This window comes from Vulpes vulpes, chromosome 10 (genome assembly GCF_048418805.1).
Source record: "Vulpes vulpes isolate BD-2025 chromosome 10, VulVul3, whole genome shotgun sequence".
Classification (NCBI taxonomy): Eukaryota; Metazoa; Chordata; class Mammalia; order Carnivora; family Canidae; genus Vulpes; species Vulpes vulpes.
In genome coordinates, this window is record NC_132789.1 from 87,761,324 (window position 1) to 87,782,789 (window position 21,466).

Below are 21,466 nucleotides of genomic sequence, written 5' to 3' on the forward strand. Positions count from 1 at the left end.
AGAGAAGTGGCTCCTTCTGACAAATTAGTTGGAGTGACTGAGTTTTTAGAAGGGCAAGTTGTACTTATGGGCAGAAACCAAAACTAATCTACATGTAAATACTGAGAACAATACAAACAGTAAAGTAGTCTTCACTGAATCATGTATCTTCAGAGAAGTATGTATCTTTATACATAGTGTCTACAGGGGAAGGAGTGATAAAGTAACTTTTCCCCACCTTGACTCTCAGAGTTCATTATTTCTATTTTAAATATATTCTTTTATTATTACACTTATCATACCTCATTGTCATTATTTTTATACATCTTTCTCCACTACTATTTACTCCTTGAAGGTTTCCATCTTACTCTAAGACACAGTAGAAAAATGATACATAACAAATAATTAATGCTTTTGAATAACTGGCCATATAAGCAAAAAGAGCAACCATGGCATCATTTTTCTAAAGCATAATTATGTTATACTTAGTTCTAAAAAGTCTATTGTATTAGAATTAATTGATATTATTGGTTCTTTTCATTATCTTGCTAACATTTTCTTTTAAGGAGGTTCCGTGCCCAGCATGGATCCCAACATAGGGCTTGAACTCACAACCCTGAGATCAAGACCTGAGCTGAGATCAAGAACCGAACGCTTAACTGACTGAGCCACTTGGGCACCCCTATCTTGATAACATTTAAAAATTTACTTCCATTTTAGAATAGAAGAATATGCTTATATTCTTATGTCAATGATTTTATTCATTATTATGACAACATTCATTACTCTGATATTATACTAGAAAAGCTACCTATACAATTAGCTGTCTTGCCCCAGCATAGAATTTAGATTAGAGACAGCTCAAAACTTCAACATCAAAGAAAGGAATGTCAAGCAAGCTGAGGCTGAAACAAACTTTGAACTCATGCTAACCCACTGTCATTAACTTTCTGGGATGTGAGTTCTTATTAAAAGGTTCACAACTGAAATTGGCTAGTTATAGCTTGTCCTATCACAGGTAATACAAATTAAAATAGTATATATGCCCAGAATCTACATTTTCCCTAGTGCAAGTGGGTGGCAGTATTGATCAATAGCTACTTCCAACGCTATTCATTAATTAAGCATTTATTTATCATCTAGTATTTTTCAGGTACAGGATAGTATGTCATTAAGAAAACTTTTTCTTCCTCTATTGAATTTATGACACAGAACAGAATATATACACATATGACTTTTAGAACTCACACTGAAAATAGTTGTTTTTTGAGAATATGTAAAATAAAACAAGGTGAGCCAGATTTAGTTTGAAATTACCATCCAAGTAAACAAATACTGAAATATTACTGATTAGAAAAATCACAAACACTATAATACATGTAACTTTAAAATAAAATTGTTTGGGGATGGAGGTAGTGCTTATAATAATAATATATAAAATCCTGACCTCAGTAAATCAAACTACAAATCAAGCTATAGCTCAGACTGGTTTAAACAATTTTTAAGATAACTAATTGTAGGAGTGGAACTTTTATAAATTTTTCTTTTGTTTCAAGTTTAAAGTATTTATAACTCTATTTACAAAAATGCAGCCCATGAGGATTTGACACAAATAAATTGCAACATTAATTCAAGCAGTAAAAGTTTTTTTCATCCCTACTAATTGGGCCAAATTAGTTATCGGATAAATATAAGTGCATATGTACATATCTACCAGTATATAATAAATATACAAACATAAAGAGTTTGACAAAATAACACAAGCTGAGTTTTATTTATCCTAGCCACAGAATAATGAAGATGGGAATTGTGCTTGTTTGCTCTTCTGAAGTTCATATTGCTATAGAGCTATCAAAACTTAATAGATGTACCAAAACACTCTTTATAATACCTCTATACAGACAAGCAATACCTGTAACAATTTGACAAAGTTGGTAAGTCACTCTGGAGTTCATTCTGATTTATTCAGAAATCAACTAATCTTTACACTTCATGCTTCAAATCCAAAATAAACTATCAGTAAAGTAAGCATCTTGAATTCATATGCAGAAGTTTCCTTTCAAAATTCTGTTATAAATTTTTTATAGCAATCCCTCCAATAAGGTAAGGAAAATATAAAAAATAATGTTGACCTCAAGAAAAATGAAGCAACAACTATGACCCAGGAAAGAATTTAACATGGAGAAAGAATGAAATCAATTTTCCCTCAATTTAAGGCCTGGACTCCTGTTCACTCTTCTACTTTATCTAGTTCTATATTTATTGCTGCTGGTTGTGATGTTCAAATATATTTACCTGATTTGAGAAAATTTTTCTATAGGTGCGGTATATCAATCTTATATTTTAGTACTAAAATAACCTTTCAAGGTTTGTTTAAAATTCTAGAATTAATTTCTTACATTGTTCATGACTTAAGTTTAGTCATGACCAAAAAGGCTAAAGGCTAAGAAGTAAAAAAGTGAATCAACAACAACAACAAAAAAACATTAATGGCAGGAAGCCATATGTTTAGAACTAGAAGGGAACTTGGAAGTCATGTAATCTAATTCCTCTTCATTTGTGAAACGAACATGAGCTTTGGAATTGGAGAAACCTGAGTTTCAACACCAGCTTTGCCATTATTAGAGTGCAGCCTAGGTAGGGGTTATTTGACTTTATGAGTTCTGGTTTTTGTAATGGTAATTATCTTTTACTTTACCAACCTAAACCACAGAGTCATCACGAGGATCTAGTAGATGCCCAGGGTATAAAAGATGTCCTATAAGATAATAACTGTTACCAACAGGAGAGAAAGGTGATGTAGAGAATTAAATGTTAAAAAAAAAAGAGAGAGAGAATTAAATGTTTTGCTCAGGGTTATACAGCTATATTAGAACCTTAATACCCGGGTCCCAAGTTTACTACTTTTAACTGATTTCTATTAGGTAAGTGATAGCTCAAAATAAGCTAAAAAAAAAAAAAAAGTCAGACATTACTAAAGAAAAAAAAAGTGTTCTATTTTGCAAATAACAATTATACATGCAAACTCTAAATCGTGATTATTCAGTTTGCAGAATAATTATCTGGGTCCATATGACTATGCTTCTGCTACATGTGGGAAATTTGAGGCAAAGACATGGTAGTGATTGGGGAAAAAGTGAAAAAAACTGAAAGATTTCAGTTAAAATAAATCTTTTAAGAAATAATCACCTATTTCCCAATATTTGCAAAATGCTACTAAGGACAAATTAGAACATTACAATAATAGCTTTTCACCCCCACCCCCAAGATACTTAAAATCCAGCTGGCAAGAAACTAGTAGAGTATCTATAGTGCCAAATTGGGTAGTATAGGAGGTCAAAAAATGAAGAAATCATTCAAATAGTCTGAGAAGATGTCATATAAAACAGTCTTGTTTCTAAGCTTAAAAGACAGAATTTTGGTAGATGTTGAGTAAAAAGGAAATTACTGTCTGTGGACCAAAGATATTTGTGGAACTACCACGGCCCTCAGCCTGAAGAATTAACAACATCTGTAAGACTTCTAGTATTCATTGGTCTTATAAGGTTCATTAGGGTGTTACCTATTTATTAATATATCTCCTAATGCAAACATTTAATAATACTGTTAAAATATTCTTTAACTTACTAGTAATGGTTTCTTCAAAAGTACTTTCTGCCATGACTCATTCTCCCATTTTAGGGATAATACGTGTCTTTCTGTACAAGGAGAACTTTATTGTGTGGGTGTAAAGACTGTTGACATTTTATTTAGTTATAAACACTGACTAATAAGGGGTCCTTCTGTTTCAGCAGGCACTTACACCAGATCATACAGACAAACAGCTTGTTCTCTTGAATACAGGGGGGAATGATGCACAAAGAAGAGATCTGATAAATATTCATTCAAACCTTATAATCTCCCAAAAACTTGATGAAAAGACAATAAAAAACATAACTCAGGGCAGTAGGCTATATGGTTCATTGACTTTCATCAATACGTGGGAAAAGGGCCTCTGGTATTCAAAAACGAATGACTTGCTTGGAAAATTAAGGTTTGTCTTGTTCTACTCCCACCCCTTTCTCCTGATTCCCTCCCTTTCCAACCCCCAGACTCAAGCCTCCTTTTAAGGAAAATTCTTCATTGTAGAAAATGTTAAAGTCAGAGAAACTGTTCATCATGTCCAGAACTAGGGGATGGGCTACTGTAAAGTAGAAGTTACCTAAGATTCAAACACATGATATAAAGAATGGTCCTTTGTAGAATATACATGCAAATATTTAAGAGTCTGTGTGCATGCATAGAGAAAAGCCTACGTAAATACATAATATTCACAACGGTCATCTAAGTGGCTTAATACGAGCTTTTCCCTCTTTCTCATCTTACTTGTCAATAAACAAATTCACTTGCATAACCTTTTGAGCACTTACTATGTGCTAATATCTGTTCTAGGCTCTACGTATAAGGTAGCAAGCAATGGAGATGAGCTTTCTAATCTCATATAGTTTACATTTGGGGGGAGAGGGAAGACCCATAATAAGTAAACTAACACATGAATAAGACAATTTCATATAATGCTTAGTTCTAAGAGAGAAATAAAACAAGGTGCTATGAAAGAAGTAGGTACTAAGGGTAGTAGAGAAGTGTGGCTAATTTTGAATGGCATATTCCAGGAAACAACTTTTAAGTCAAACTGATAGAGTAGAGCCTAGGATCAGCAAGAATAAGACCAGTCTGGCTAGGATGAAGTGACTGGTACAAGACAATGTCAGACAGGTAACCAAGGGCCAGATTATGTAGGCTCTTGTAAGTCATGGTCAAGAGTTCAGATTTAATTCAAAGTGCAACATGAAGTCATTAGCGGATGTCTAGAATGAGAGTAAACATGACACAACTTTTGTATATAGATTTGCCTATAATTTTTATATTTACAAAAATGTATATAAAATTAAAGATTGCTCACAACAAAGTAATTCTCACTTGCTGAAATTAGAGATACAGAGAAAAGAATATATAACTGTATTTGAACTCTTTTCAACTCTTTCATGCAGCAATTACTCTTCCATTTCCATCATACTTACTCTCAAACTCAGCACCTATCCAGAAAGATTCCTAAACTTAGGAAAGAGAATTGGAATAGCAGGTAATAATTAATCTGTACCATGTGCCAAGCACTATTCTAAATCTTTATATCTAGTAACTCAATTCTATAGAATGGAGGAGTATCTATTGTGTCATATCTCTATTTCCTTGCTCTTCCACTTTCTATGTTCCAATTTTATCTTTACATTTGATAATTTATTCTTTTTGAGAAAAAGATGTTGGTCTCAGATCCCTGTAGATGGACAAGGCCTCTGTCAGCCTTATTTTAGCAAATGGTGAAAAGATATGGTTACCTTTAGTTAATTCGAGACAAAAGGATTTTACCCAAGGTACACTTTTTACTTCTCTGTGATCATAAAAAATTCCGGAACATAATCACAGAATCTCAAAGTTGGAAAAAAGCCTTCAACTAAAGCTTAGTACAGCCTTATGCAAACCCTACTCAGGAATACCCTCATTAGCATGTAGTCATCTAAGATCTGCTTAATCTAAAATATGTATTATTCTCAACTCTGTAATCTTCTACTTGTTCGTTTCCCAATTCTGATAATTATGTCCAATTATAAAATTTGACTAGCAGATAAAGTCCAGATTCTCACTTATTGTACTTTTTAAAATATAGCATCTCTTCTCATCTCAGTCATCTTATGAATTTTCCAGAAGAATTCAAAATGAGAAGAGATAACTGTAACTGATCTTTTAAAACTCTAGTTATGAATGAATAAATAAGTAAATAAATAAAGAAACTCTAGTTATGAATCAAAGCCAGTGGACTTGAACTTATTTCACTTATTCAAAAACACTTAAAATTAATAAGTGTTGGGTGCTAGGGCAGTAAGAAATATATATCACCCCAGGTTCTTACTCTAGAAAGTGTGCATCATGGTGATCTTTAATCAATTTTTTTTACTTAAAGTAGCTTGCCTACTCTTCAAGTATTTGTGTTTGATGTAGCTGTCAAGTACGAAAGAACCTAGTAATCATGCCCCCACTACATTTAAAAAGGAGGATTGTAAAGATGCATTTTCGAAACATCAATTTACATTTTAAAGCAATTACTGTATATATAATTTAACAAACCACATTCTTTGCTTTGAAAGAATCAAGAATTATCTGACTAGCATAATGCCTACATGATCCCCTGCCTTTTCAGGAAATTCCAACAGACTATGAAGATTCAGTAAATAAAAGTAGAGTACAAAAAAAAAATGCTATAAATAGATGGGTCATGAGTAGGGTTTGACATAATTTTGCCTGTCGTGGAAGTATTTTCAAAATAATTATCAATCTGAAAAGGTATACAAACTATAGTAGTTTTTTTATTTGCAGTGAACTATAAAAACAATGGTCAGAAGCACTTTGGCATCTTGGCAAAACTACTATAATAGAAATATTTTATTCATTTTCTTTATTAAAAAGCTCTTTCATATCTAAGAACATATTTATTTGTCTATAAATACTCAAAGCCTCTAAATGTTTAAAAACTAACTTTGAAAGTATGCCACACTTGATACATGATTCTAAAGAGTTCTTTCTGCAGGACGGATATCATGAGTTTCCTTCCAGCTGTGTGAACTCATGGTATGTAATGATGGCACAATGACTAATAAACAAATGTGCATTACAATTTAAGATCTGCTCTGTGCACACAGCTGGTCTGTTGAAAACTGTTACATGGTGATTTGAGAACACTCTTGGAAAACTGAATCTTAAATTCTTTTTGAGTCAATACATGTTCAAACTTTTACAACATGAAAAAAATCCTATGAGGAACAACTTAAATCTAATTCACATAAAGTCAAAGCTAGCAAAAAGATGTTGAACTATGGAATATTCTTAAAGTTGTAATATTTTGTTAGCCCTTGGGATAAAGACACATACACACACACAAACCCTTCTTCATTTTCAGCCTTTCCTTTAAAGTTATTCTATCAAGAGATATAACAGCGTATTAAGAACATATTTTTCAAGAGATGTTAAATGGAGACGTTAATCATGATCACAACGTAGGGAGTACATTAACATTAACTGGTATTTTAAAGATATCTTTATTCAACTAGCTTTTATTAGACAATTGCAAAAAACGGATTCTGTTAGACCAAGATGTAAGTTACTCTCCAATTCATTTCTTTCAAAGACTTTAACTTTGTGAAACGTACTATATTTGTTTTTCTATATAGGTAGCATAGAAAAAGGAAATTACTGTGAGAAAAACTTCTGGTGAGCCTCTAACCCCAAATTCCACTGTTATATTATTAGTCTCACCCAAATGAATCCTGCTTCATATAAGGGTTCCCTGTTTTCTAAACGATGAAATAAGATGGGAAGAAAAAACTAAACAGTGACTCAAACATTTTATTTTGATAGATCTACATCTGCTACATTCAAGAAATATTTAGCCAGGGTTCTTGAAAGCCAGACACAAAGCAAAAAGTAGGCAAAATTGAGCAAGATATAATCTCTATCCTGGAAGAACTCCCAATTCAGGGGGGAAGGAGAGTCAATAAAAAATTACAGATCAATATAATTGATAAATGGAATTGCTCAATTCATATGACAATGCATAGAGCTAGAAAGAGGAAGAGATACTTTCAAGAAACACAAGGCTATATTTTAAGCCTAAAGAAAAAAAAGGGAAAATAAACACTATACTTAATCTGATTTGAGTGTTCGTTTACTGCCCACCATCAAAAATACCGTGAACTAATTCAAGCTTGAATAATCAACTGTGGGCAGCCCCGGCGGCTTAGCGGTTTAGTGCTGCCTTGGAGACCCAGGATCGAGTCCCATGTCAGGCTCCCTACACGAAGCCTGCTTCCCCCCTTACCCCCCTTCTCTCTCTCTCTCTGTCCCTAATTAAAAAAAAAAAAAATCTTTAAAAAGAATAAGCAACTTTTTTTTTAAAGAAGTTCTCTTAAGAAAATTATGTATACAGAGAATTTACAAGCACTCTTCAAGGTACTTCTATAAATTCATTGAAGCTGTCTAATGACCCTCTGAAGTACGTGCTATTATTATTCCATTTTACAGATGAGGTGCAGAGAGTTTTGACAACCTCCCCAAGGGCATATAACTACTAAGTAGGATGGCTAGGATTTGAACACAGACAAATCTTGGTCTCCAGTTTATAGAAAATGAAAATAAGGTTTTTATATACATAGCAAGTAGTATTGGTAGTTAAGAAATCTCTAGGATGTTTCCTGAGCTATTTCAGTATGCAAATGTGTGATGTGTAGATGAAATCTGTGTTAAGTCACAGAAGACACAGAGAAAGAAGAGACAAAGTAGGTAGCTAATTGTATACTCTGATACACTTTACTTCTGGGAATTTACCAAGAGCAGCCTGACAAAGAATTAATTCACTACTGCAATGCCTCCTTGGTGAAGCCTTGTTCCTGTTATCTTTGACATTATATTGAGAGTAAAGCAGGCATCAGTAGGCATAGTGAAAGAAAATCTGATGAAAGGTGCTTACAATAATAGATGGGTTTTGCTTCCTTTTCTAACTCCTCCCCCGCCCCAAACTATATCCTATCCTCTCCTTCATGCCGTATACTTTATATCTCTAAAGCATGAAATAATGAAAAAAAAGCTTAGAACAGAACACACCACGTAACTCACTGGAAAGACCTTGTGAAAGGGTACTAGGTCTTTCTCCCTTACCCAAATGATCTGAAAACTACAGAAAACTGGCAAAAGTTATGTATCCCAACACTAAAGAAACTGTTTTAAATGCTGTTATTACAACCTCAAAACACTTAATGGGGAATTATGACTTCTACTTGACTTTAAATTTTTTAGTTTAATAAGACAGCCTAAAATATTTATTAACTAAGTAATAGTTGGGGGGGGGGAGCGGTTCAGAGTATGTATACAACATACACTTCAATATGTGGTTATCACTTTGGTCCTGTTTCTTAAGTTCATCACATAGATCTTTTTTTTTTTTTTTTTAAGATTTTATTTATTTATTCATGAAAGGCACAGAGAAAGCGAGAGGCAGAGACACAGGCAGAGGGAGAAACAGGCTCCATGCAGGGAGCCCGATGTGGGACTGGGTCCTGTGTCTCCAGGATTAGGCCCCAGGCTGAAGGCGGCGCTAAACCGCTGAGCCACCCAGGCTGCCCCACACAGATCTTTTTGTAAGGGCCAATCTATCTTTTAAAAAATGTCAATTTCAGCCATGTGTGGTTATCACTCCCGAGGAGTAAATATTAGTGTTGATGCATACCTCCATGATTCTATCCTACATTGTTTCAACTAATTATTTGTATTCTATCTGGGATACATAATTACAACCAATGTAGATTTAAATGGTTATTTAGGAGCTTTTACAATATGGTAGGAGAGGAAGACAAATGAAACAAAACAAGGCAAAAGCAAGACTGTGGTAAACACTGCAGTGTTAGGACAATGCATCATGTTAAGTTTTGGGGCTAGTCCGGGGGGTTCGGAGAAGACTCCTCTGAAGGAATGACTAAAGTGTGTTGTGGTGGGTGAAGGACATCCCTATGGCTGCAGTGCCCAGAATACCAGTTCTACAGAAAGTGCAAAATGAGGCTAGAGAAGTACACAAGACCTAGGTTATGCAAGATCTCATACAGGATTTTGGGTCTTTGCTGTAGGAGTAATGAAAAGCTAATGCTGGACATGGTCACAGGAAGGGAATAATCAGATATATCTCTTGAAAAATCATTCTAAATGTAATGTTAAAACCAGAATGGAAGTGAGAGTGGATGTGGAGAGACTGTCAGGAAGTTACTTCACCAGGTCAGGCAAGAGATAATAGTCGCTTAGACTAGCTAGGTGCAACAAAGACAGATGGAAGTGAACATTTAAGAAATGTTTAGGATACAAAACTGATAGGATTTGGTGACAGATTGATTAGTCATGAAGAGTAAAGGAGGAGGAATTATCAAGGATGACACCTAGGTTTCTTATGCAACTGGATGGGACATGAGAGAGGATACTGGACAAGAGTCAGTGTTTTTGCTTGTTTTTCTTTCCTGGGGGAGGGAGTGTGACAAACTACATGTTTGATCCTACTTGGTTTGAGATATCCCGGTGAGGATATCATGCTCCAACTAGCTCCAGAGCTCAGAACAAAGGTCTAGATTGGAGACAAAAATATGGGAACCATCCATGTATAGGTCATTTCAAATTCCCTTCTCAGAGCCACCTTCTCCCCATTCTAAAGCTGTTAATCACAGTGCTTGAACCAATGCCTTGTCACAGTGTAGACACAATAATTATTTTCCATCTTTCCCCCATTTAACTGCAAATTCCATGAAAGCAGTGACCACTTCTATTTTGATTCTTTTACCTCATCTCCTCACATAGTCCTTATGCTTATCAGGGTATCAATAAATAATATTTACATGAGATAATGAACATAGCACTCACTTTAATCAATAATGACAGAATTACAAAAATAACTGGAAATTATTAATTTTCAGCATAATTTGAAAAACTCATAATTTTCAGTATAAGGAAAGGTAATATAGGTGAACAACACATTTTATATATTTATTATTTATTTAGTACTGTGTAATAAATAGTATTATTTATAGTATCTTATATATTTATATACATATATTTCCCCTTCAGGGAAGAGTATTAAAATTTTCTGGATATTTATCAGTTACACAATTAAAGCATAAACTAAACTGGAAGAAAATACATAGTTTGATATGCAACAAAATGCAATTATCTTTGCTATTAAAAGCCAACCTGGCTTAGGATTTCCTGTACCTTTAAAAATGCCTAACAGAATACAAACTTTTACTATTAAAAGGGATATACACACTTTTAACAACACTTAATGTACATCATTTCCCACAGATCTCAAAGTATTTTATTTATTCATTGGTATTAACGCAACAGATAGCATTTTTGTATCTCCATTTTACTGACAAAGAAATCTTAAGCATGAAAGTTTTTCAGAGTTAACCAAAAGCATTATAATATTACCTAAAAAAAAAAAAAACTTTGGCAATATATATTTTAATCTCTATGAACAAAATAACAGGCTAAGTGCCATTTCCATTAAAATTAAATTGAATACTGCATATTTTACATATAATTGGCTATCTTTATTTTGCTTTTTATCATGATCTCCCATTGAGACAGGATCTACCAAGAAACACTACAATTAATGAAAAAGATCAAAAGGAATAAGATTCTACTGAAATACTTTTTTTTTTAAAAGCTACTGTTAAAAAAATAAAATAAAATAAAAGCTACTGTTATTTCATTACTATTTCATTTGGTTTTGTGAATATGAAAAGTTTACTGTAAGTAATAATTTTAACAAAAGATTCATTTTGGGATATAACATTCACTTCTAACTTTGAATGGAGATAGAACATAATTCATCTTAAACTTCAATGTAGTCAACAATATAAATAATAGGCATTTCTAAATCCTCTTTGGTTTTCATCTTCTAAGAAATATTTTAACATTTATATATTAAAGCTGAAGAATGTTATTACATTGCTCAAAGTATATATACTTCTGTATATAACCATAGTCTGGGAATTTTAAGTAATTATATTGAAAAGTACAAAATACAGTGCAAGACAATGACAGACAGTAGTGAACAGTATCAATGATTTTTAAATTACACTGTAGAGAAAATATTCTAAAATGAAAAAAGAAAAACTGATAAAAATATTCTGGAAGAGGTTGTGGTTGGCCATTTATTACTTTTTTGTATTAGAGTTAATTAATATTCTAATAAGGTCTACAAAAAGCTGAACAACCTCTCAAGCTCTGAATTCATGGCACTGACCTTAGGACTTTTTCAGAATGATTTTTAATGCACTCTGTTATTAGTAAAACCTGTTCAAACACATGCCCCATCTGCCAGCACCCCATCTGCAAGAGAGCTTCTTATTCTTGTAGACAGTACAACTTCTGCTTGCTTCCTCCTCTTCTCTACATACCAGCTGTATGGTAATGAGTATGAGCAGCTGAAAATACTGCATGATAACAAAGCTAATATGAAAACGGCAGAACACTACTTCCCCTCAATGCAGCAGTTGCAGCATGAACACAGCAGATAAGCTACTATACAGAGGTGGGGTGGGTGAGAATTTCATTAATGTGTACGGGGGGGTACTAAATATGGGGTTTCCACATAATTAAAAAATAAAGAGAACTAAGAGCAGCACACCAAAGAAAGATCTCAATTCTAAGCATTTTTGTTAAGACTTGTGAATCAATTCTTTAACTGTCTCAATTCTTATATAGTAATGATATTCCAGGGGCCATTTTGACAAGCTAGTTTTCAAAGATGTTCACAAGTATGTTCCATTTCCTAATTAACTTATTTTGGGGCCTCTAGGGAAAGAAGTGGCGTCAGAGCTTAAAATCATAATGAAAACTATTTGCTAGACATTTTAGCAGCTTACATGTAAATTGATAAACTGTTTTTAATTCATATACAGCCTTTTGTTTTAATTTAATGGTATTTGAAGCCAACATATTTATTCTAAACATCTGAGAAACTCCAAACAAAATACTAAGATAGACATGTTACCTTAATTTAGTAAGACATAATGGGGTTAATTTTTAAACATATGATAGTCACACTGAATGAATCTACATAACGAAAGTAGAACCAAATCACATTAATTTTTTATGTGCAGTAGCTTTCCATTTAGAGATTAACAGTCACTCAGGAAACTGTTTAAGAAAAATGACTATTCAAAATTGGTGCTATGCATTTTCTTTCACAATTTGAAGAAACTAAATGTGAAAAAAATATTCAAAACACTAACTTTAAAAGAAATAAGTACTATCATGTCAGGAGAATTAATCATAATTTTTACCAACATATCTAAAAAACTATTTTGTGGACCTCATAACAGTTATTAAAGTTTTTATTATATAACCATACTTTGTATAAGTTATTTCATTTTATTCTTACAACAACCCTATGAAGTAGGTACTTATATTATCTTCATTTAACTGATGAGGCTTATTAAGTGGTGAAGCTAAGAATATAATACCAAATTTAAATGACTCTATCAAAAAAATAAAAAAATAAATGACTCTATCATCTATGCTGTTAAGCACTCCACTATTCTGATATAAACTCCATAAGGGTGAGGACTGGAGTCTGTTTTCATTCACTGTGGTGGTTAACTCCAAATGCCTAAAGCAGTTCTTGACTCACAGAAGTTACTGAATGAATAAATGGAAAAGAAAACTACTCAGTTGTTTTTAAGCGTAAATCAATTTAAATGGAAAAAAACCTATCAACTATCAACTTTGTAACAACCCTAATCATTTTGATACTGAAAAAAATACCTGAATCTTAAAAAAAGACTATTTAGTAATCTAAGTTTTGTTCACTTGTCAGATTGAAAAATTACGACTTTATTTTTAAAATTCTCATAGTTAAACCTCTGTGTTTGAAAAGATTGATACAGAATGACTAAGAGTAAAATTGCACTAATATTAGTGGTCACTTTGGCAGCACATATACTAAAACTGGAACAATACGGAGAAGACTAGCATAGCCACTGCATAAGGATGACATGCAAATTCATGAAGCATTCCCTATGTTTTTTTAAAAAGGAGGAAAACTGCACTGATTTTAATTATTTTGCTATTTTTGCAAAGCCTATCATTTTTATTGTCTAATGATAAAAGTGCATTTTTTTCTTGTTAAGTAGCTTAACATATTTCTTGACTTCAAATATAGATTAAGGCCATGAGCCTACATCATATAAAAGCTTTTGGATAATATACATAAGAACCTGAATTGAAAGAATAGTTCCAACTTAATGAAATAGTCCCATTCATCCTTTAAAAAGTAAGGCATATCGCTGCCTTTATGCAAAGAAGAATGAACTTTTAACACTACTTACAGATTCAAAATCCCACAAATTCAGACAAGATTTACAAAAACAGTACTATACTGCCCCTACATGTTCAAACTAGTAGTAACAATGACATTTGAAAATCTAAGGTGATAATGCAGAGATTTCGGTAGATTATTAGAAAAGCTGTTTAAGCTTAAATTGCTCCCAAGTGATCTCTATGAGATCACTCACACACAACAATGTAATTAAATATAGGAATAACCCAGAAGTTTCAATTTTCATTTTCACCACTAGCAAGGAGAAAAAATTTAAGAAAATTGCATCCAACATTATATTTTTTCCTCTCAAAATAGATTTCTCTATTATTTTATGAAATATCATATAATAATGATAAATAACTAGCCATGTGATTTTGGAATCAGTATTTATTCCTAATTGCTTTTCCTCTAGACCTGAATAAATGTCAATAAAATTTATAAATATAAACATAAACATTTAGGGATTTACCAAAGTCACAAGAGAAAACTTTATTAATCTTAGATTTACTTTTGAAAAAAAATCTACTTTACTTCTCACAACTTAGAAACAAAACATTATACATGCAAATAAATACATGCACTGCATCAATAGGTACTTATAAATGGAAATAATTGAACTGTAACTCCTAACATTTAGAATGTCATTGGCTTTACCACAAATGGTAGTTCTTTCTGCTATTACATCTATGGTGAAATTTCTAATAAATTTAAAAAACCTTAAATTCTATCTATCATTATTTACACCTACCATAAACATATTTACTATTAACTATTTCAACCATTATTTAACTGGTTTATACATGAGACACACATTAATTTATGCAACTTTCCACAAGGCAGAGATAGAGTCAAGAGCTCTAATTCTGACCCAGGAACAGCCCAGAAAGAAATCACTAGATGTGCCCATTAGGGTATAAAGTTTCCTTTCAATAACATAAAAAGAATAAACAAAATCATACTTGATCTTTCAGAACCTCAAAATACTATTCTGTGCTAAATACTATCTAATAGTATTTGAAAACCAATAGATTATACATATAAAGTCACCAACATAGTCCTGTCAAGTCAAAGTGGGTCTGTACATGCATGCACATGTATGTAGGCAGCCTTACATACATATGGAGAAGCTGTAAGACAAACTACCACCAGCTGACTTAGTAAAGTGTACCAGTAAATAAGAGAGTCGGGTGAGACACCCCATACTGAACAGATCAAATACGCCGTCCGCTCCTAGGTAGAATTCTCAGGGTCACTAAAGTGTTAAATTATAAAAAAAAAAAAAAGTAGGACTGTTTCTGCTTTGTTCACTAGTGTATCTGAAGTGCCCAGAACTGTGCCTGGCAATTAATGGATGCTTATTTGTTGAATAAGTTAATTAATCCATGTTCCTCTGATTTTGATGTGTGATTGTAAAATGGGGACAATGAGTAAGTCTCCCAGAGACAGCCAAGTGTCCGTAGCCTCCTTAAGGAAAGGTAGGTTTCTGCCTTACTCATCTTTGTTACACTAGCAACACATACACAGGGAGTTACGGAGAATACATATTAGTAGAATATAAATTAATTTAGTGGTATTAATTTTCTGTGAAAAAACTGGAAGAAGTAAAAAAAGTGGTAGAGATTCTCATTCCTCATTTAATGTATAAAGTCTGCTAACAAGAGTTACATTTAATCACTGAAGAAAAATAAACTCTGAACTATCATATTAAATGGAGTTGCCTACAATAAGATTAGTAAAATTTAGGTATTCATTTATATAATATATGTTTTAAAGCATTTAAATATGCATGTACTCAGAGACTAAGGCTTTGACTACTTTGACATTTCAAAGTGTATTTCATTTTTTGTATGTGGGTGATAGCTGTAAAACTCAAAGGTCTGTGGAGTTAGTTCCACAATTTTGGAGAAAGCTGTGTTGCTGACTTCAGAACTTTTTGGAGTTTAGAAAAGCAATATGGTGCATATATAATACTGAACACTTCCAGTATATTATACATTAGTATTTTTTGCAGCAAAGTTAGGACTATTCAGATTAATAATAAAACTGACTATATCTTAGGTTACTTAGAGTTAGGTTTGGCTAACTTTAAAAAAATTCTTAGTTCTCAGGACTTGCTGGATATCTGGTCTGCAGACAAGGCACAGTTGGTTTATTTCATACTTGTTTACCTTGCCAGGACTTAGTACCAAGTTTATTATTTTTTTAGCATATTTTTCATCTATCTCCCATACTACATCTTAATAGCCTGGCCCTGTAATGTTAAAGTTACTAAGTTATTTGAACAGATCGTTGTTTATCAACGAAAGAGATGACAATTGATGGCAGTTATTTCTACAATGTAGTTGTAGCCTTATAAATCACATCATAACTTGTTTTACATTCATATCTGACAACTAATAGGCACAACCTAATAAAGACATCACTTGATGAAAATATTTAGAAAGCAATGTTATCTGTAACTAAATACTGAGGCCATCATAAATTGTGAGAACAAATAAGAATTACACATTTAAAAACCCAGGACTACACAACAAAAGCTAACCCTTACAACATTTGGAAACTAAGGATCTGTTCACTCAACCAACCTTACCAAGGTCAGTGTATCACAGTGTTTGTGATGTTAGATCCAGATGCCTGAGGTAGAGTCTCAGTTCCATCACTTATTAGCTCTAAGACAAGTTAACTTTGCTATGCCTCAGATTCCTCATTTGTAAAATAGAGATAATATGATACAATACCTACTTCACAAGGTTATCTTAAAGATTATATGAGTTCATATGTGGCAGGTATGGTGCTTCCTCTGCATCTCAAGTTAGACTACTATTACCCTATTTTATTGTCATCAAAACATTCGCATAACTACCTTTCTGTTTCTATAAGGTAGAACCTAAGCTCCATGATGGCATGCTATCTATCTAGTTCACTGTTATATCCACAGGTTCTAGAAAATTTTAACTCTAAGTGTTCAATACATATTTTTTGGCTGTTATTAATAACTGAAAAATGTCATGTCAAGATATAAGCAAATAATTTGCAGCAGTATAAATAATGTGAAAAGCCAAGATGTGAGTGAACCCAACCAATAATACAAGTTCCTTCTGTCCATCACTTCTCTGATCATCTGCTTAGCAAATATCCTTCATGTTTTACTTCAAAGTTACTGTGAAGCTTTTCCTGAGTCATTTACTTTGAGACTTGGGTGACCCTCTCACGCTCCCACAGTACTTTGTACATGGGCACATTTAAGCAATTATCCTTTTGTACTATAAAGATCTGTTTTTGGTTTTTACCACTAGACTACCTAATGCATAAAGGATTGTGATTTTTCACTTTTGTGTATCTTCAGGTACAGGTGATGAAGAGTCATCACCTTTTTACTTATTGCTAGTACCTTGCATAGTACAGAGAGTAAGACCTCAAGAAACTTTATAATTTACATTGTTTACTCATGTTTATGCATGACACATGAAACATTCTTAAGAAGACAAGGACTGATAGGATTTTTTTTTTTTTTTTTTTTAATGATAGTCACAGAGAGATAGAGAGAGAGGCAGAGACACAGGCAGAGGGAGAAGCAGGCTCCATGCACCGGGAGCCCGACGTGGGATTCGATCCCGGGTCTCCAGGATCGCGCCCTGGGCCAAAGGCAGGCGCCAAACCGCTGTGCCACCCAGGGATCCCGGACTGATAGGATTTAAAATAGAATGGTCTGATATGTGGTAACTAATTCCTTTATTGGTAAAATAAGTAGTGACAATAAAGCATATCAGATCAGTTGAAAATGACAATTTTCCCCCAGTTCCAATGGAATGTGTATGTAAGGAAAAGAGCCTTAGGAAGTCACATTTTAGTTTACTCAAAACAAAACAAAACAAAACAAAAACTCAGGTACTCTATTAAAATCTCTCTCCAGCCTTGTTCAAATCACCACCCTGTTCTTCCTTCTCTCCAACATATTGTAATATTTTTTATTTATTTCAGCACTTTCTGACATTTTTGGGCTACTGTAGAATCTCAAAAGTACCAATGAAATGACTTTACCCTATGTTTGTTTCTCCTTCGTTTTCAAAATTGGTAAGTAGTAATTACTTTTAAAATTAAGTGTCAAACTGTATCTGAGTTTATTTAAATTTAGAAAATGAAATATTCAAAATCACAGCTGCACAGTCATTTAAAACATTTAGTAAACAAAAACATGCCATATTCTTAACAGTACAAAAACTCCTTCAGAATCTTCCAAGTTTAACACATACTTCAACACATTAGTCATAAGAATATTTATATTAACCTTCTCCTGCATATCACTAGGAGCATAAAAAGACATTCAAGATAATTTCTGAACTCAAAGAGTTTATAGCCTAATTGAGGAGACAAGATAACTATATAAAGCTATCAAATAACATCACTAGGCAGTACACAATTTGCCTAAGGGCCAAATGTAACGCAACAATTACAGTATATTCCACTGATGGGTGAGGACTACGGTGGATGCAATCAGTGCCAGGAGAAACATTCCAACCAGAGAAAGAAGCTAGACTGTGATGTCATGGAAAGGATCTAGAAAGAAAGAGGCACAAATGTAACTGGTGGACACCTGAATAGACCAGTCTAGGGAAGAGATGGAGGATGCTGGCTTTTTAAAGGTTTCATATTTCTGTATGTTAGGGAAACATCCATCTATTTCTAATTGGCTAAGAGTTCCATGAAATGGATATTGAGTTTCATGAAATGCCTTTCAGGCATCAAGACATTTTAAAAGAGCAGACTTGCTACAACTACTTCCAATAAGAATTAATCATGGCTGGACTAGATTAAAAAAAAAAAAGGTAAACCTGGACTGGGGCTAACAGCAAAGCTATGTCAGAAATGTAAAACTAAGTAGTAGTGCTATAAGAAATAGGCAGCTGCTCTTGTTAGTATGAGAAGTACTCTTGTCATAGATATTATTAATAGCAATATACTTTGGGAGAGGCTGTCATTTATACAGTGCAAATATCACACTAAAATTCAGAAATATAAAAGGATAAATTAAGGTGACACAAAAACTGAAATGATCCTAAGACTTGCAGTGAAAATAATGCAATAAATCATAAAGTTATACATATAGCTCATCTGTTTAGATAGAAACATAGATTTTAGTTTTAGAACTGGGAGGAGAAGAAAATTATAGTTGAAAATTATGTGGGTGATGGGTCCATGACAAATATTTTTCAGAAAGAATAAAAAATAAAATCACATGAGCAACTAATAATTTCTTAATCTATTTACATATTTTCCTCCTGAAGCTGTTAAGCATAAACCTATCTCATTACTTTCTCAAAAAGAAAAAAAAATTCCCTGTGATAAAAAACCTAGAATAATTAGAAATACAATAACATAGAATTTACTAAAATCCACAAAACTTTACCGCATAGGAATAAATTTGCTTAGAATATGACTTCTTTCTCTTTAAAACAACACTAGAAATCCCTCATACCAGTTTTTAATTGGTACAAACTTTCTGGAAAACAATTTAGCAGTATTTGTCAAGAATCTAAAAAAGTTCATACTCCTTGACCCAATACTTCTACTTCTAGAAATCAGTGTAAAGAGATGTAAAGATTCATATATAAAAAAGCTCAAAGCAGGTACTGTCTAAATCAAAAACAGTAGGAAAATTATGGAGCATTCATTTAGATTATATATTTTTGAATAACTACAATTATGGGAAACCACCAGCAATATACTAAAAATGAATTAAAGTTAATATTGCTAAAAAATTATTTACTTAAAATTGTTACTGTGGCTCTTTTGAGCAGTGGTATTACTAATACTTTAGGAAATTGTAAAGTTATTTTTTCTAAATTGTATATACTAAGTACATCTTATTTTTATAAAGAAAAGTAAAAGATATTAATTATTGGAAGAAAATTCAAATTCCCTGTATCACCATTCAATCTGGAGAATTTGCAGGATTAATAAATTCAGAAGGATAATAACTCACAGGTTGGTTTAGCAACAGAGTTTATGATGGTCTAACTTTCCGGGTATATACAAAATCTTCCCACAAATGAAACTTATTGTAAGCAATTATAGATGTTTTTAAAAACAAAGGTAATATAACTATTTGATAAACCTGGCAGATCTTTGCTGAAAAGGTACTAATAGACTAGTCAACAGTCATGAGAAGGGCATAGATTAAAATTATAGACGGCTTAAACTAACTGAATAGTACACATACAAAAACAGCTAATTAAATTAACCTTATTTATGAGGTTAAAATTTTGAATATAGGTGTCTAGTATCATCATCGATAATTCAACAATGAAGGAAAAACTTAAAACATAATTGAAGCTCAGAGAGGTACAATGTTGTTTTAAATTTTTGCCCTCGTTGTCAAAAGTGCTAGTTGAAGAAGCTGATGAGAATGATACTGCACTGTAGTTTGAGGATGGTTGATCTGTCCAGTTGTTGCCTGCCAAAGATTCTCTTCTTGACCAAATCTAGATAGGCTCACTGAGCTCTTTTTCAACTAGGCCCTGTCTTTGGGATTTCAGCAAGAATCCTACTCAGTTTAACCAGAATCCTCCCAATCTTGGTATATGATCACCTTTCATGACTGCTGGGTTCCTCATCCTCTATCATCCTCCAGGTGATGTTAAACTGGTTTAGCCAGAATCCCCCTACCGATGTTTCCTCTTAGTAATTTTCTACCACTGCCCACCAAACTGTTCCTTGGCTATAAATTCTCACTTTTCTTTGTTGTATTTGGGTTGAGCCCAATCTCACTCCCCTACTCACTTTGTAGTAGTTACCTATACCTATATATCACTAGAGTGCCCCTGAATAAAGTCTATCTTGCCATTTTAACAAGTGTCATGAATAATTTTTAAAAGGGATCATCCCTCAGCTTACAAAGACAATAGACAAACATGCATACTGTTCAAATATTTCCAGTTTTTTATTATTATAATTATTGCATAATCTGTAGGATAACTTTATAAATGAAACCTCTTAAAAGAGATTACAACAAAAATCCTGTATTTATAAAAGTTCTCTGCTATCAAAAGTTATTTGTAAGTTACTTGTCTTAATCTTTGAATCTATTTTCTCACAGAAACAATGTCAACAATGATAGGGTCCCGGGCTTACCCTCCAAAATACTAATAGTTGCAAAGTGTTAAGTTCACATGAAAACAAAATGTATAAAGAGAATGGCTACTGCTACTAGGTGCAGCATTAGCTCTACTAAATACCAGCTCTATTATTCACCAAGAAAACTGGGAAAGATAACTGATTTGAGCCTCCATTTTCTAGTCTAGTGAATGTAGAGAATACCTGATTTAAAGTACTTAAACATTTAAGTCATTTAAGCATTAAGTTGGTTAAGATATACAAAAGAGTTAAAACAGTGCCTAGAATACATAGTGAGTTCTTTTAAAAAGATGGCAATTATTAATAGCTTTATTATACTAATACTGTATATTATGAAGAGAAATACTAAGTAGTAGCTAAAATTCTAGCAGTTAGCTACACAAAGTTTTTTTCTACATAACC

At 32.9% G+C, this 21,466-nt stretch overlaps 1 protein-coding gene and 1 non-coding gene across 4 annotated transcripts in view; one reads left to right on the forward strand and one right to left on the reverse strand.

Annotated features, from left to right (window-relative positions):
- The window catches only part of FBXW7 (F-box and WD repeat domain containing 7), a 231,518-nt gene that overhangs the window by 36,068 nt on the left and 173,984 nt on the right, over positions 1-21,466 (reverse strand). The window lies entirely within an intron of this gene.
- On the forward strand, positions 13,528-13,634 carry LOC112933471 (U6 spliceosomal RNA). The gene has a single exon (XR_003237677.1). It is a non-coding gene; the product is annotated as a U6 spliceosomal RNA (small nuclear RNA).